Here is a 17565-nt window from a genome sequence, read left to right on the forward strand (position 1 = left end):
AATCTTTCATCACGTCATCCTGCAGCAGCATCTCCCATATTGAAGAGATCTAACTTCTCTATGTTACCGGGCAGACTTTGGCCTGTCAGTCTGGTACTTTGTAATTACATTGCATACGGTGGCAATACTGGAGTTTTATCTTCATCCAATCATAATTAAATCAGGCCTATCAGTTTTTAAATGTTAAGCCAATGGCTGTGTGTAAAGATTAGCATTTTTCCTGTGTCCTTGTTCTAATGTTGAAATGCCTGAGCTGTGATATAAAGCCTTGGTAATTAAAACACAATGCCAGGTCATGAGGGGAGCCAGCCACACAATGTAAAGCTCTCGGAGATCCCGGCATGAAAGGTGCCATAGAAATCCAATCCATTTTAATTGTCTTTTGAATTCATTTGAAATGGCTCGGGTCAATTAAGACAATGCATTTATCCAGCTTTGTGTAATGCCATATCCATCGATCCATAGAGATGACTTTATACATTCATTCATGTGTAAGATATGTTTATGTTTTCCAAACTCCTGCCGTTTGGAATTCATTAGGTATTGATCCTTTTTAGCGACGCCGGTATAAAAGCACAAGGTCTGATAGCGGTCTTATCTGAAGACTCACCCAGCCCAGACCAGGTAATCAATTCAGTGCTATTCAGAGATTGATGCCCTTTCATTTTGTTATTGTTTGGCTGACTTCAACATTTGCTAGCTTTGCAAAAGCATCCACTGTCTTTACATCTGTGTGATGACTTTAACTCAAAGCTACTACTGTATCTTAATTAGAGACAAACCCTTCTCCAAAGACTTTGTTTCAGTTCATTGTCATTTTAGAGGGACTATCCATGGTCACTTACCACTGGAGAGAGACCCTGTGGCTCCGTACCAATTTATTGTTTGACAGCCTGCCCTGAATTATCAGTTTTTCATTTGAAAAAGACTTGATGGCAGGAAACGAAGTGATTTTGTCCAGATTCAATGTTGTTCCTGTGGTGTGATATTTCCTTGTTTTGAGGCAGTACCTGATTTGCTGGTTGGGTTTTTGGTGTGTCTGTTCTCTGCTCAACTCTCTTCTTATCCACACCGCTTAGAACCCTGGTCTGCGTACTTTATCCCTCCCCTCCCTGCTGATTGGCCCCGGAGGGGGCAGCTGCAGCCAATGAGGTTTGCCAAAAGTGTTAGTGTTTAGTCTGGCGCTAGGCAGCAGAATCGACTGACAGGCGGGTCAGGCAAAGTCATCGTCTTGGCTGGCTGCCTGGCAAACCTCTGGTACCATTTAAGAAGAGGGGCCAGAACAAGGCAAGGAAAGGCCTCTGCAGGGGAAGCAACCTCAATCCCCTTTCTCTGTCTCTCTCTCTGCCTCTCTCGCTCTCTCTCACTCTTCCTGAAAAGCTCACTCTCTGAAAAGGCTGAAGAGAAAGGCTGAAGATTTGTTTTTCAGTGCTTAAACTGGTTTGATTGCTTGGTTTTTCAACTTGCAACCTCCCTTGCTTCAATGGCAAGGGAGCACAAAACAGCCCTGTTGCCTGATCTGTAGCCTATGTTAACCACACGTAAACAAACGTGGTTCTCTACAGCAGATGCAGATGCGGTACAGTCCTCTCATTAACCTGACCCAGTCAAAGGACAGGACAGTGTGAACCTTCATCTGGATTAACCTGTGGGCGGTATATTTCCTGTCATGGCTGGAGGCAACATCAAATGAGTGGTGATAAGGGTGGACTCTTGGTTTAAGACATAAATAACACTGTCCCGTGTGAGCCTTTGGAGAATAAAACGGCTGATATTATCTTCCCCCAAAGCTTAGGCTGCCTGTAGCGCAGGCTTGTCGTGAAGATTAACAAACCGTGTAAAAAAAAATATATATAATTTTTACTTTACAATTTCACTCACAGCAAATGACATTTTGTAATGACTCTCACTCACATCATGCATTAGGTTCTATCAACATAGTCATCTTTAAACCGTCTTGGGATATTGTTTTTGTGGTTCAGATCAGATTAATTACAATTAGATAAATGCATTAAATGTCCAAGTCTAATGGTTTCCTATCCCCTACGTTTCACCCATTTTTCCCTCCCTGATTCTCAACTATTTCAAATTACTGTGTGTCTGTCAGATTTTTCACCCCTGTCTGGTTTATGATGGTATATTCCATCCCAGGGGAAACTATTTTTTCCTCCCTGGTCTTATTTGAACTTTGACCCTGGCCTCCTGCCTCTCAGGATATGAGATGACCCCTCAGTAGGGGTGAGGTGGGTGAGGGGGATGTTTTGGACCAGAGACTGTGTGGTTAATGGCGCTGGGAGCAGATGAGGCCCTGGCTGGGCCCTGCTTTGTTTGAGCTTCTTATTAATACTGAGGTTATTATTAAAGTCTGGCCCGGCCCCAGCGACAACACTGACTTACCCATTAGCTGACGGACTGACTCGAAACATTAGAAATGATAGAGACTAAACCAAATGTAATTAACGTTTGTAATACATTGGTTGAAGTTGTATGCTTGACTTGTCGGTGTCATACTGAGCTTTAACGGCAGCACTGACAATGATGACAGCATTATGTGTTGTGTTGTACTTCTCATCCATTTGTGTTGTCCCTATTTGACATGAACTTTTATCATCGTTACCATGTTACTACATGTTACTAGACAGGCTCGGAGATATGAAGTCAATATAAATTTACCTCCTAAAAGATAATAAATAATTTGGCTTGGTAACCTCTCCCCTTCCTCCATCTATTCCTCCCACCACAGACAGTCAGTCAATCCCAGACAGTCTCAGGCTCTCAGCGTATGTGTTTTTTAAGCAATGGCAGATTCTCAGCACTTTTGATTGAAGGCTATATTATGTGGGGGAAACATGTAAAAGAGGCTTTTGGGCATAAATTAGAGCTCCTCCATGGTGTATGGCTGGCTCTATGTGAGCCAGAGGGCCATGTTATATGTGTGAGTTATTGCCTTGGACCGCGTGACTCCTGTGGTTGTGTGTACTTCTACTGTGCGTAAGAGGGTCCCGTGGCCACAGTGTGTGTGTGTGTGTGTGTGTGTGTGTGTGTGTGTGTGTGTGTGTGTGTGTGTGTGTGTGTGTGTGTGTGTGTGTGTGTGTGTGTGTGTGTGTGTGTGTGTGTGTGTGTGTGTGTGTGTTTTCCTACTGTACCAGGGCCTCACTGTGAGTTTGTGAGAGAGCAGAAGAGAGGAGAAACATTGCACACTGTTTTTGATTCATGGTATGTTTCCAGGAGAGATCCAGCAACATAGGATAGTTTGACTTTTATCTGTACCTTTCCTGTATGTTCCCAGCCACAGCAGCAGGCTTGCTGTTTGTCATGATAGCTGGGACTAGAAATGTCATTTTACAACCTAGAGGATGAGGAGAAGAGCTGTATGAAGGACCAATGTCCAGTTACACAGACCAGCAGAGAAGACCGAGTATTATAGATGAATGTGAATGCTGGTAGATACTGTATATTCCAAGCAGTGTGTGTTTACGCGTGCTCAATGGGCAGAAGATGTAATCTGTAGAGCCCTTTTCATTTATTCTATTAAAAAGGGAACTGGTATATGAGGCGAATTGAAAGCTCCCACCATGAACATCAAATTGACTTTGGAAGGCTCCAGGCATTCCTGTTCGACAGCACATTAGCCGCGGCTACTCTCCACCTTGAGATGATGGGCAGCCTGCCAGGTAGAGGTTGCCATGACTCCTAACGCCACCCCTTCCCTCTGCACTCCCTGCCCCCTTGAATGTGCCAAATATTCGGGCAGGCTGGGCTGGCTAAGGTTTTGATTTAGACAAAAGATGTCTTAACAATGTCAGTAGAATGCTTTATGGGAATGCTGTGGCTTTCTGGTAGGAAATCATGTGACCTCCTCGGCCAAGGTTTTGTTATGGTGCCAGGAGGGAGAGAACGAGAGAGGGAGTGAAGGGGGAAACTTGGAATGCGATGCCAGCAAAGGGTTTTATTCTTTCTTTTTGGGGCTTTCTTTCATTCTTGTGTTTGCTGAGAAAATGGCGGACGGTGTGGAGCTGAAATGAACCCGACTTGCCAATGGAGCTGGGCACAACAACACAACTCAACTCTAGTATTTTTAAATCAAATTTTTTGCATGGCACCCATGTCTCATAGCTTTTTGATTCCTGATAAATCCTGCTTCCTATCTGTCTGTCTCCGGCTGGGTACAAAAGAGAGGTCTGAACAATCCAAATCAAGTAGAGATGATGAATGTCAAATGGTTAGTAGAGATCTGGGTAAGTGGCACTGGTGCTGGCACATTTGCACTATTCCATTCCATACCTGGCTTTGTCGCACTGCGGCCATGCAACCACAGCCAGGAATATTCTGATGTGTTGGGGAACGATGTAGTTGGCACCATTAATGCTAGCTGACCGTGGCATGCTCCATTACACTGGCATCACATTTGCCATGGCATCCCGTTCACCCGGGCAGATTTATACAGCTCCTTGCCACGATTTTCTAAATTGCTGTTGCTGTCTGTGATAAGTTGGGCTAACCTATCCTCTCCTCTCGCCACAGCCTCAGTGCTGCATGCTGGCCAGGAGGAGAGGAGGACTGCCCCTGCATGTGTCTCTGTGGGAAGAGATTAGACGGGGAGAGATCTTCTCCACAACATTTTTATTCTCACTGAAAAATGGACTTCCATGCACATTTCCTATCTAGAGGGAACTGCTGAAGCATGTGATGCTTATGAGCGGCTGCAACTGTAAATGGAATCTGCTTTAGAATGGACAGAATACTATTGCAATACATTTGCCGGTACTATCAGGGTTTTTGTGAAGCCGTTCTCTCTTCGTCTTTTTCTTTCTTTGCTTTATTATTCACCAGCACATTTATTTTCAGTCTGAAATATTGTGTGTTTAAAGATAATAATTTGTTTATATTGTACTATTCCTATTGATTTAGGAACCATGAAAGTGTGCAGTAGGGTGTGGAACTGCTGGTTTTGAACAAGCCAATTAATGTTGTTACTTTCTTTGTGTTTTCAGAGTGAGAAATGACCATGGGTGACTCCTTACCCTGAAAGGCACACGATCAACAAGGTAAGTTACCTTCAGAAATAAGTTACCCTCTACAGTACATTGTGCTATTATTTGTATCCTGAATTACCAAAAGCCAATGGCTGTTTCTTGAATTGTGGACCTTGGATTTGGCATAGACATTGTGTTGTATTCCTCTCCTCAGCTTGCCCTCTTGGTGCCATGTCTATAGGCCAGACAAAAAGCTATGGAGACATTCTTTGCCTTTGCAGTCTCACCTGTACATTCAAGCAATACATATGTAGTTATTTGGGTTTTGTAGCTGTATTTGGTTTGATCTGACTTAGTTTGTTAGACAGTTAGACAGGTACGGTATATTTTCAGATCATATGTGGGAGATTCTGCCCTGCAGTTTTCGTCTGGCTCTTTCTATTGTGCTGTTCTTTTTCAATTCCTATTTTGCTCAAAACACTTCAGATCCTTATACGATTCAACACATGTAGCAGAATTGACCACTCTGTGATTTAGATGGAACAGGGTTTTATTGTGTGGTTTATTGTCCTCACTGTATTGTTGATTATGATAGTGTAAGGATGACATTATGGATGTATTTGTGGACATCAACCTATGACTGACATTATTTTTGATTGGACAGCCTGTTGCATGCATGGTACAATTGACTTCTCCACTTACATAAAGTGACATATTAACAGAGTTGGGCCCCAGGTTTGTGGCATAGTGTAACATATTGTTCAGTGTAATTTGACATGTTTATTTTGATACTTTCCAACTAACCACTTGGCACAAACCCGTAGATCCGATCTTGTGGCGAATCTGACTTCACAAGCTCCTCTCTGTGGGTCTCTGTCATTGTGGTGTGAACAACATCTTTTTTTAAATGGCAACTTTGATGCCCTTTATTTGTAAAATGACTAATAATAGATATTTCCTGTCCTGTGGTGTTTAGGAGCTCCAATACATTGTTTGTGAGGCAGAATAGAACATTCTGATTATTATAACAAAGCCTGAACCATAATGTTTCAGTGTTGTTTGATTTGATAGCTTATTCCAACCTTTTGATGGTAATGGAAGCAACCTACAGTACAAATCAGAAGATTCTAGTGTTCTTGGCTTGCAAATAGTGGACAAGACAAGAAGAAGGCCTACTGAAAATGTGTGCATCCGGGTTGAGGTAGTAGGTTGTATGGTTTAGAATGACACCCTGGGAGTTAACGGTACAACCTTCTAGCTTTCCTTGGAGTACACTCATGACATCAAGCAAAAAGATGACCCTCATCATGTCTTTCAAAGCATAGCTTGGCTTGGTTTACATCAGCCAACTATTTTTGAGGGCCATGATGTCAAAATCTCACCGTCAATGTATTTTTCTCACTATTTTAATGTACGTGTGCATTTGTTTACACTCTGTAAGAACGTTTGTTGATCCTGTCGCTATGACTACAACAGGCTAGCTTGACTGGAGCTAACTATAGCCGACGTTAGCTTCTATGCTAACAGACTTTTATAAATTAAACTATGAAAACCCTATAAAAAATATAACAACAGTTACATTATTACACTCAGTTTAACTTGATGATAACGTTTAAAATATTGTGTTTATCTGGTGCTTTTCTCTTCAGTTTTAAGTTTGCTCTCATTTTCCTGACACTGACTGGGCAGGCTAGCGCGAGACCCACTGTAGAGTGAGAGCGCGTGAAGCCAACCACTAGAGCGAGCGACTCCCTCTGTGGTCCGAAACAGGCACAACACCCATTGACTATAAATACTGTAAAAGATTAGGCTACCATATACACTACCGTTCAAGAGTTTGGGGTCACTTAGAAATGTCCTTGTTTTTTAAAGAAAATCAAGTTTTTTTTGTTCATTAAAATAACATCAAATTGATCAGAAATACAGTGTAGACATTTTTTTATGTTATAAATGACTATTGTAGCTTGAGGCGTACGGCGGCGTACAGAGGCCCATTATCAGCAACCATCACTCCTGGGTTCCAATGGCACGTTGTGTTAGCTAATCCAAGTTTAGCAGTTTAAAAGGCTAACTGATCATTAGAAAACCCTTTTGCAATTATGTTAGCACAGCTGAAAACTATTGTTCTGATTGACGAAGCAATAAAACTGGCCTTCTTTAGACTAGTTGAGTATCTGGAGCATCAGCATTTGTGGGTTCGATTACAGATTCAAAATAACCAGAAACAAAGCACTTTCTTCTGAAACTCGTCAGTCTATTCTTGTTCTGAGAAATGTGAGCTATTCCATGAGAGAAATTGCCAAGAAACCTTAGATCTCGTTCAAAGCTGTGTACTACCCCTTTCACAGAACAGAGCAAACTGGCTCTAAACCAGAATAGAAAGAGGAGTGGGAGTCCCCGGTGCACAACTGAGCAAGAGGATAAGTACATTACTGGGAAGGCTTTCCACTAGATGATGAAACATGGCTGCGGGGACTTGCTTCCATTTAGCCACAAGAGCATTTGTGAGGTTGGGCACTGATGTTGGACGATTAAGCCTGGCTCGCAGTTGGCGTTCCAATTCATCTCAAAGGTGTTCCATGGAGTTAAGGTCAGGGCTTTGTGCAGGCCAGTCACGTTCTTCCACACCGATCTCAACAAGCCATTTCTGTATTGACCTTGTTTTGTGCACTGGGGCATTGTCATGCTGAAACAGGAAAGGGCCTTCCCCCTAACTGTTACCACAAAGTTGGAAGCAGCAAATTGTCTAGAATGTCATTATATGCTGTAATGTTAAGATTTCCCTTCACTGGAACTAAGGGGCCTAGCCCTAATCATGAAAAACAGCCCCAGACAATTATTCCTCCTCCACCAAACTTTACAGTTAGCGCTATACATTTGGGCAGGTAGTCTTCTTCTGGCATCCGCCAAACCCAGATTCTTCCGTCGGACTGACTCACAGATGAGGAGCATGATTCATCACTCCAGAGAATGCAATGGCAGCAAGCTTTACACCACTCCAGCCAACGCTTGGCATTGCGCATGGTGATCTTGGGCTTGTGTGTGGATGCTTTTGACCATGGAAACCCATTTCACGAAGCTACCGACGAACAGTTATTGTGCTGACGTTGCTTCCAGAGGCAGTTTGGAACTCGGTAGTGAGTGTTGCAACCGAGGACAGATGAGGACAGCACTCGAAAGTCCCGTTCTATGAGCTTGTGTGGCCTACCACTTTGCGGCTGAGCCGTTGTTGCTCCTAGACGTTTCCACTTCACAATAACAGCACTTACAGTTGACCGGGGCAGCTCTAGCAGGGCAGAAATGTAACAAACTGACTTGTTGGAAAGATGGCATCCTATGACGTTTCCATATCGAAAGTCACTGAGCTCTTCAGTAAGGCCATTCTACTGCCAATGTTTGTATGGCTGTGTGCTCTTTTTTATACACAGCAACGCGTGTGGCTGAAATCGCTGAATCCACTAATTAGAAATGGTGTCCACATACTTTTGTATATGTAGTGTATGTGTGTGTCCCTGCTCTTATAGCCTTTCCTTTCTCTACACAGGCTCCTAATGGACCTTTCCTGCCAGTAGACCCAAGGTCAGTCTGCCTTTAGAGGCACAAAACCTTCAATTAGTATTAGGTTGAAAGTGGTGTATTTTTAGGTGGTTGTCATCCACTCTGATAAGGAGGGAGGAATGACCAAACTGCATCAATCACACAGGGGATCTGTAATGTTAGACATCCACTGTATAGTATCACTACAACCACAAAAAAGAACACGACAAACAAAGGCTTTTCCCCTTGTTCTTTCACTATCCATGAGTATATAGTATATTACATGTATAACTGATTTATCTGCAGAAGGAATACAGTGAATGCACATTTTTTTATACTTTTTAAAAATCCATGATATGTTTTGCTATCGTGAATAGATCTAATTTTATTATTATTTTGTTAGAACACCCATTCACCATTTACTGCAGGTGCTGGATCTCACAGCAAGTGAATCTGCAATATGTCTTTCATAGCCTAATTCTGTCAAGCCATTCTGCTATTGCTGTTCAATTTTCTTACCAAGACAATTGTGTGGTGGAACTTATTTCACACAATACCAGTTTCCCCTGCATTTCACATTGCTCCCTGAGCCATTTCTGTGTTTTCGTAGCCTCCATTAGTCAGCCCAGGCAACACTCTCTCCAGTGCAACCCAGGCAACACTCTCTCCAGTGCAACCCAGGCAACACTCTCTCCAGTGCAGGCCAGACAACACTCTCCAGTGCAGGCCAGGCAACACTCTCCAGTGCAGGCCAGGCAACACTCTCTCCAGTGCAGGCCAGGCAACACTCTCTCCAGTGCAGGCCAGGCAACACTCTCTCCAGTGCAGGCCAGGCAACACTCTCTCCAGTGCAGGCCAGGCAACACTCTCTCCAGTGCAGGCCAGGCAACACTCTCTCCAGTGCAGGCCAGGCAACACTCTCTCCAGTGCAGGCCAGGCAACACTCCCTCCAGTGCAGGCCAGGCAACACTCCCTCCAGTGCAGGCCAGGCAACACTCTCTCCAGTGCAGGCCATTCTCCTGTGAGTTGAGCACTGAATCACAGCCACATTTTATGATGCCCAGATGGTTGGATGTAAACATCAAGTATGAAATGTAATAATCTCTGTTTAGCTGATTATTTTGTTTCAGAAAACATCAGACATCACCCTCAGCTTTTACTATGTATCCATTTGTGCTGTGGAATATAGTCCCCAGGTTCAGCCAGGTTCAGTGCCTTTCTTAAGGGGTTTAGTGGCTTGATTATCTCACCTACCTACCTACTGTACCTGCTGGAAGCAAGGCCGTTCCCCAAATTGCTTCAGCAGACATACAGACTGCTGTAATGTTAAAACTGTCCAGCATTGGAACAGTTTGTTTCCATGCACCAAGCCTTAGTTATGATCTATAGGCACTTATGCGACGGGGTGCAGTAGTGATGTCTGGTCTGATCTGGGGTTTATACCTGCTCCAGCCCAGCTTGGGCTGAAGTCTTTATTTACCACAGACCCAGTCGGTTTGTCTACTAAAATCAGGGGCTCTGTCTCCCTCTCTCTCTCTCTGGCAGTGGGGCACAGCTTGTAAGAGTTGGATCAACACAAAGGAGAACAAAATGCATATGTGGATCAGTTTTATCAGTCTACAGATTATTACAAATTCAAATTGAATTTGAAATATACTGAAAGCGAGAGGGTGTTGCTGTAATTCCTCTCTTCGTCAGAGCACCATGTCAGTTTTTTCTGACTTTGTTGATGGCTGATACTGTAATGTAAACCTCTCATATAGGGTCTTGAGTAAATACACCACTGTTATGATACTATTGTCTCTTTCACTTTACACTGTCAGTGGTTGGAAAGCAATCTCTTCAGTCTAGAGTGGATATGGGCGTCAGATTGTCCCTCCAATTCAACCTTAGTTCTCAAACCTGCAATGGCAGCTTTGTTCATACTTTTGGTTGCTATTCACGGCTATATTCCAATACCTGATATCACTACAACGAGACAAAGATGTTTTGACCAAGATGTCTTGGAAAAGACCAGAAGCCTTTCAAACACACTACTAAACCCATAGGGCCATAGCTTGACAGACATTGCCAGTTGCTAGGAGCGCCCTGCTCCACCCACCACCACAACTCTACAGCATTACCTCAGAGAGTACAGCCTCTCTCAGCTGGTGGAGCCTCTTATCAACAGGGCCGCCCAGTGAAAGGGACTTAGCACCTGTTAATTAGGGGCCAAACGAACTCAGAGTGTTATTAATGGGTGTTCAATGGCAGAGCGTGAGAGGCCTATAGGAAGACAGACTCATTGTAATGACTGAAATGGAATTAATGGAACGGAATCAAACGTATGGAAACCACATTTGACTCCGTTCCATTGATTTAATTCCACCCATTCCAATGAGCCCTTCCTTCTATAACTCTTCACACCAGTCTCCTCTGCTCTCCATGTAGGCTCAACAACCAGCCTCAGATGGCTCACAATGCCAACAGGTTGGCAAAACATATATGTTTAGCCTGATCCTGCTAAAACCCTGGAAACCCCAGAAGGTATGGCATTTTATCTGTATGGGGCCTCTTAGCGGATCTCTGTGGTGACTGCTCTGCTCTGTCAAAACAACAACTATAGTGGTACACCTCAGTCACTCAGTCTGTCTGGCCCTCTGGGGCTCTGGGGTCAGACTGAGTGAAAGGATATTGGTTAAGGTTCTGAATGATGTAAAGAACATTTAATTAACCATGTCTGAATGTCTGGAAGAGTACCAATATGAAATATATACTCATAATTCCAGTGTACATTTCTAGATCACTTTTTTGGTGATACATCTCTTGAGTTTTTAAGAAACAAATTAAATGATGTTGTAGTATGTATTATACAAATATATGTTTTGCCATTTACAGCCAGGTATGCAAATAGCCTTGGTTGGGTTCATCCTGTTCCTTCTCAGCCCTCCATAGTTATTGAACAGACTAGAGGAGCCAAGCTGCGTTGTGCCGGAGCACAGAGTTTATTTTAAGAGCTCTATTTTCCCCCTCTTTCCTCACCTCTGAACTGAATGGTCATCCAGATGTAGCTAGCAAGCGAGGCTGAGGCGAAGGGGACCTGCTGCCTCAGCACTCCCTGCTCCAACTGGCCCAGTGGCCAGGCAGGGCTAGGAGTCATTGGTTCCAGCTGTGCTTCCATTTATGGGATGGTTGGACAAATAAATGATGGGATTATATAGGAGAGGGGAGGTGAGACGGTGGGGGAGGTGAGACGGTGGGGGAGGAGAGACAGGGGGAGGAGAGACTGGGGGAGGAGAGACTGGGGGAGGTGAGACGGTGGGGGAGGAGAGACTGGGGGAGATGAGACGGTGGGGGAGGTGAGACGGTCGGGGGAAGAGAGGTTCTATTTTCACTGCACAAACCAATCAAGGCCTGCTGAACAGAAAAGCACACTGACAGGGAGCTCTAAAATAGGTAATTTAAATTATTTTACTGAAGTTTTACTTCAGGATATATCCTGCATTCCAGGTCATGCTAGGTAGCATTTATTTACATAAATGTCATGCCAGGTGAAATTGTGTCATGGCAGGTTAAATTGTAACAATGGAATGTTTTCAAACCAAATTATATGGGGGATTAGGCATGTAATTGTCTGATTATGAAATGTAATTTATCATTACATACAATTTTACATAATTGTTTTTCTTCTGTACACAGGAAGGAAATAGATGAATATCACAATCTCTCCAGGACCAGCTGCATTAGCAAAAGCATTGTTGACCTCTTTATGTCATAGTTGTAGAATAGTTGACTATTTTAACATTTTTTAAGTGTTTTTTTAGCCTCTACGTGTGCACAAAAAAAATAAACCCTATTGTAATAAGTATATTGAAGGTATTTTCAGTTAGTTATTGTTGGACATAATCCCCATACACATATACTGAATAAAAATGTAAATGCAGCATGCAGCAATTTCAAAGACTTTACTGAGTTACAATTCATATAAGGAAATCAGCAGTTGTACTTAAGTAAAAATACTTTAAAGTACTACTTTAAGTAGTTTTTTGAGTATCTGTACTCTACTTTACTATTTATATTTTTGACAACTTGTACTTTTACTTCACTACATTCCTAAATAAAATTATGTACTTTTTACTCCATACATTTTCCCTGACACCCAAAAGTACTCATTACTTTTGGAATGCTTAGCAGGACAGGAAAATGGTCCAATTCAAGCACTTATCAAGAGAACATCCCTGGTCATCCCTACTGCCTCTGATCTGGCAGACTCACTAAACACAAATGCTTCCTTTGTATTTATTAAAGATCCTTATTAGCTGCTGCCCCTGGGGTCCAGCAACATTAAAGCAATTATACAATTTAAAATATGACATGACAAACCCCATAACACCTAACACCTGTTCCCACAAGCCACTACTCTACAATCACATATCTACAATACGAAATCCATGTCTCTTCACAGTCCCCGCTGTTCCATAAGGTGTATTTTTATCTGCTTTTCAAATCTGATTCTACTGCTTGCATCAGTTACCTAATGTGGAATAGAGTTCCATGTACTGTAGCCATGGCACTATGTAATACACTGCGCCTCCCATAGTCTGTTCTTGATTTGGGGATTGTGAAGACACCTTTGTTGGCTTGTCTTGTGGGGTATGCATGGGTGTCCGAGCTGTGTGTTAGTAGTTTAAATAGTGGTGTAAAGTACTTAAGTAAAAAATACTTGAAAGTACTACTTGCTGTACTATATTTTTTACAACTTTTACTTCACTACATTCCTAAAGACAATAATGTACTTTTTACTCCATACATTTTCCCTGACACCCAAAAGTACTCGTTACATTTTGATTGCATAGCAGGACAGGAAATGGTCAAATTCATGCACTTATCAAGAGAACATACCTGGTCATCCTTACTGCCTCTGATCTGGAAGACTCACTAAACACATGCTTCATTTGTAAATTATGTCTGAGTGTTGGAGTGTGCCCCTGGCTATCCGTATTTTTTTTAGAAGTAAATAATAATATACTTAATAAGGAATTTGAAATGATTTATACTTTTACTTTTGACACTTAAGTATATTTTAGCAATTACATTTACTTTTGATACTTTATTATATTTAAAGCAAATACTTTGACTTTTACTCAATTATTTTACTGGATGACTTTCACTTACTTGAGTCATTTTCTATTAAAGTACCTTTCTTTTGTATGAAAAATTGGGTACTTTTTTACAGTTGAAACAGACACCTCAGTGCATTCAGCATGTCAACACTTCTTACAAAAACAAGTAGTGATGAAGTCAATCTCTCCTCCACTTTGAGCCATGAGAGATTGACATGCATGTTATTCATGTTTGCTCTCTGTGTACATTTAAGAGCCAGCCATGCTGCCCTGTTTTGAGCCAATCGTAATTTTCTGAGGTCCATCGGTGGCACCTGACCACACGACTGAATAGTTGTCCAGGTGCTACAAAATTCGGTCCTGTAGGTCGTGCCTTGTTGATAGTGTTAAAAGGGCAGAGTAGCACTTTATTATGGACAGACTGCTCCCCATCTTAGCTACCTTTGTATCAACATGACAGTTTACAATCCAGGGTTACTCCAAGCAGTTTAGTCAGCTCAACATGCTCAATTTCCACATTATTTATAACACAATTTAGTTTAGGTTTAGGGTTTAGTGAATGATGTCTCCCAAATACAACTAATTTATATTTTGAAATATTTAGGACTAATTTATTCCTTGCCACCGATTCTGAAACTAACTGCTGCTTTTTGTTAAGTGTTGCAGTGATTTCACTTGCTGTAGTGGCTGATGTGTGTAGTGTTGAGTCATCCGCATACATAGACAAGCTGGCTTTACTCAAATTCCTGATTCTACCTGGATTATGTTGGAGAGGCTTCCATTAGTTCCCCCTCGGCTCCCAGCTGTGCCCTGGACACCATTTGTGAATTGATCGCCCCCATCTAGCTTCAGAGTTTGTTCTGTTAGGTGACCTAAACTGGGATATGCTTAACACCCCGCCAGTCCTACAATCTAAGCTAGATGCCCTCAATCTCACACAAATCATCAAGGAACCCACCAGGTACAACCCTAACTCTGTAAACAAGGGCACCCTCATAGACGTCATCCTGACCAACTGGCCCTCCAAATACACCTCCGCTGTCTTCAACCAGGATCTCAGCGATCACTGCCTCATTGCCTGTATCCGCTACGGAGCCGCAGTCAAACGACCACCCCTCATCACTGTCAAGCGCTCCCTAAAACACTTCTGTGAGCAGGCCTTTCTAATCGACCTGGCCCGGGTATCCTGGAAGGACATTGACCTCATCCCGTCAGTTGAGGATGCCTGGTCATTCTTTAAAAGTAACTTCCTCACCATTTTAGATAAGCATGCTCCGTTCAAAAAATGCAGAACTAAGAACAGATACAGCCCTTGGTTCACCCCAGACCTGACTGCCCTCGACCAGCACAAAAACATCCTGTGGCGGACTGCAATAGCATCGAATAGTCCCCGTGATATGCAACTGTTCAGGGAAGTCCGGAACCAATACACGCAGTCAGTCAGGAAAGCTAAGGCCAGCTTCTTCAGGCAGAAGTTTGCATCCTGTAGCTCCAACTCCAAAAAGTTCTGGGACACTGTGAAGTCCATGGAGAACAAGAGCACCTCCTCCCAGCTGCCCACTGCACTGAGGCTAGGTAACACGGTCACCACTGATAAATCCATGATTATCGAAAACTTCAATAAGCATTTCTCAACGGCTGGCCATGCCTTCCGCCTGGCTACTTCAACCTCGGCCAACAGCTCCGCCCCCCCCGCAGCTCCTCGCCCAAGCCTCTCCAGGTTCTCCTTTACCCAAATCCAGATAGCAGATGTTCTGAAAGAGCTGCAAAACCTGGACCCGTACAAATCAGCTGGGCTTGACAATCTGGACCCTCTATTTCTGAAACTATCTGCCACCATTGTCGCAACCCCTATTACCAGCCTGTTCAACCTCTCTTTCATCTCGTCTGAGATCCCCAAGGATTGGAAAGCTGCCGCAGTCATCCCCCTCTTCAAAGGGGGAGACACCCTGGACCCAAACTGTTACAGACCTATATCCATCCTGCCCTGCCTATCTAAGGTCTTCGAAAGCCAAGTCAACAAACAGGTCACTGACCATCTCGAATCCCACCGTACCTTCTCCGCTGTGCAATCTGGTTTCCGAGCCGGTCATGGGTGCACCTCAGCCACACTCAAGGTACTAAACGACATCATAACCGCCATCGATAAAAGACAGTACTGTGCAGCCGTCTTCATCGACCTCGCCAAGGCTTTCGACTCTGTCAATCACCATATTCTTATCGGCAGACTCAGTAGCCTCGGTTTTTCGGATGACTGCCTTGCCTGGTTCACCAATTACTTTGCAGACAGAGTTCAGTGTGTCAAATCGGAGGGCATGCTGTCCGGTCCTCTGGCAGTCTCTATGGGGGTGCCACAGGGTTCAATTCTCGGGCCGACTCTTTTCTCTGTGTATATCAATGATGTTGCTCTTGCTGCGGGCGATTCCCTGATCCACCTCTACGCAGACGACACCATTCTATATACTTTCGGCCCGTCTTTGGACACTGTGCTATCTAACCTCCAAACAAGCTTCAATGCCATACAACACTCCTTCCGTGGCCTCCAACTGCTCTTAAACGCTAGTAAGACCAAATGCATGCTTTTCAACCGGTCGCTGCCTGCACCTGCATGCCCGACTAGCATCACCACCCTGGATGGTTCCGACCTAGAATATGTGGACGTCTATAAGTACCTAGGTGTCTGGCTAGACTGCAAACTCTCCTTCCAGACTCATATCAAACATCTCCAATCGAAAATCAAATCAAGAGTCGGCTTTCTATTCCGCAACAAAGCCTCCTTCACTCAAGCCGCCAAGCTTACCCTAGTAAAACTGACTATCCTACCGATCCTCGACTTCGGCGATGTCATCTACAAAATGGCTTCCAACACTCTACTCAGCAAACTGGATGCAGTCTATCACAGTGCCATCCGTTTTGTCACTAAAGCACCTTATACTACCCACCACTGCGACTTGTATGCTCTAGTCGGCTGGCCCTCGCTACATATTCGTCGCCAGACCCACTGGCTCCAGGTCATCTACAAGTCTATGCTAGGTAAAGCTCCGCCTTATCTCAGCTCACTGGTCACGATGGCAACACCCATCCGTAGCACGCGCTCCAGCAGGTGTATCTCACTGATCATCCCTAAAGCCAACACCTCATTTGGCCGCCTTTCGTTCCAGTACTCTGCTGCCTGTGACTGGAACGAATTGCAAAAATCGCTGAAGTTGGAGACTTTTATCTCCCTCACCAACTTCAAACATCAGCTATCTGAGCAGCTAACCGATCGCTGCAGCTGTACATAGTCTATTGGTAAATAGCCCACCCTTTTCACCTACCTCATCCCCGTACTGTTTCTATTTATTTACTTTTCTGCTCTTCTGCACACCAATATCTCTACCTGTACATGACCATCTGATCTTTTATCACTCCAGTGTTAATCTGCAAAATTGTAATTATTTGCCTACCTCCTCATGCCTTTTGCACACATTGTATATAGACCCCCCCTTCGTTTTCTACTGTGTTATTGACTTGTTAATTGTTTACTCCATGTGTAACTCTTTGTTGTATGCTCACACTGCTATGCTTTATCTTGGCCAGGTCGCAGTTGCAAATGAGAACTTGTTCTCAACTAGCCTACCTGGTTAAATAAAGGTGAAATAAAAAAAAAATAAAAAAAAAATAGACAAGCTGGCTTTACTCAAATTCCTGATTCTACCTGGATTATGTTGGAGAGGCTTCCATTAAAGAACACCCTCTATGTTATGTTAGACAGTTAACTCTTTATCCATAATATAGTAGGGGGTGTAAAGCCGTAACACATACGTTTTTCCATCAGTAGACTATGATCGATAATGTCAAAAGCCGCACTGAAGTCTAACGAAACAGCTTCCACAATCTTTTTCTCATGAATTTCTCTCAGCCAATCATCAGTCATTTGTGTCAGTGCTGTACTTGTTGAATGTCCTTTC

At 43.4% G+C, this 17565-nt stretch overlaps 1 long non-coding RNA gene across 1 annotated transcript in view; it reads left to right on the forward strand.

Annotated features, from left to right (window-relative positions):
- Nucleotides 1–3744: 3744 nt before the first annotated feature.
- LOC109873258 (uncharacterized) overlaps nt 3745–17565 on the forward strand; it is a 32780-nt gene continuing 18959 nt past the window's right edge. Inside the window, exons 1-3 of the long non-coding RNA XR_004206004.1 lie at nt 3745–4238; nt 4995–5048; nt 8521–8555. This is a non-coding gene — a long non-coding RNA (uncharacterized LOC109873258). The remainder of the gene's footprint in view (nt 4239–4994; nt 5049–8520; nt 8556–17565) is intronic.

This window comes from Oncorhynchus kisutch, linkage group LG28 (assembly GCF_002021735.2).
Source record: "Oncorhynchus kisutch isolate 150728-3 linkage group LG28, Okis_V2, whole genome shotgun sequence".
Lineage (NCBI taxonomy): Eukaryota > Metazoa > Chordata > Actinopteri > Salmoniformes > Salmonidae > Oncorhynchus > Oncorhynchus kisutch.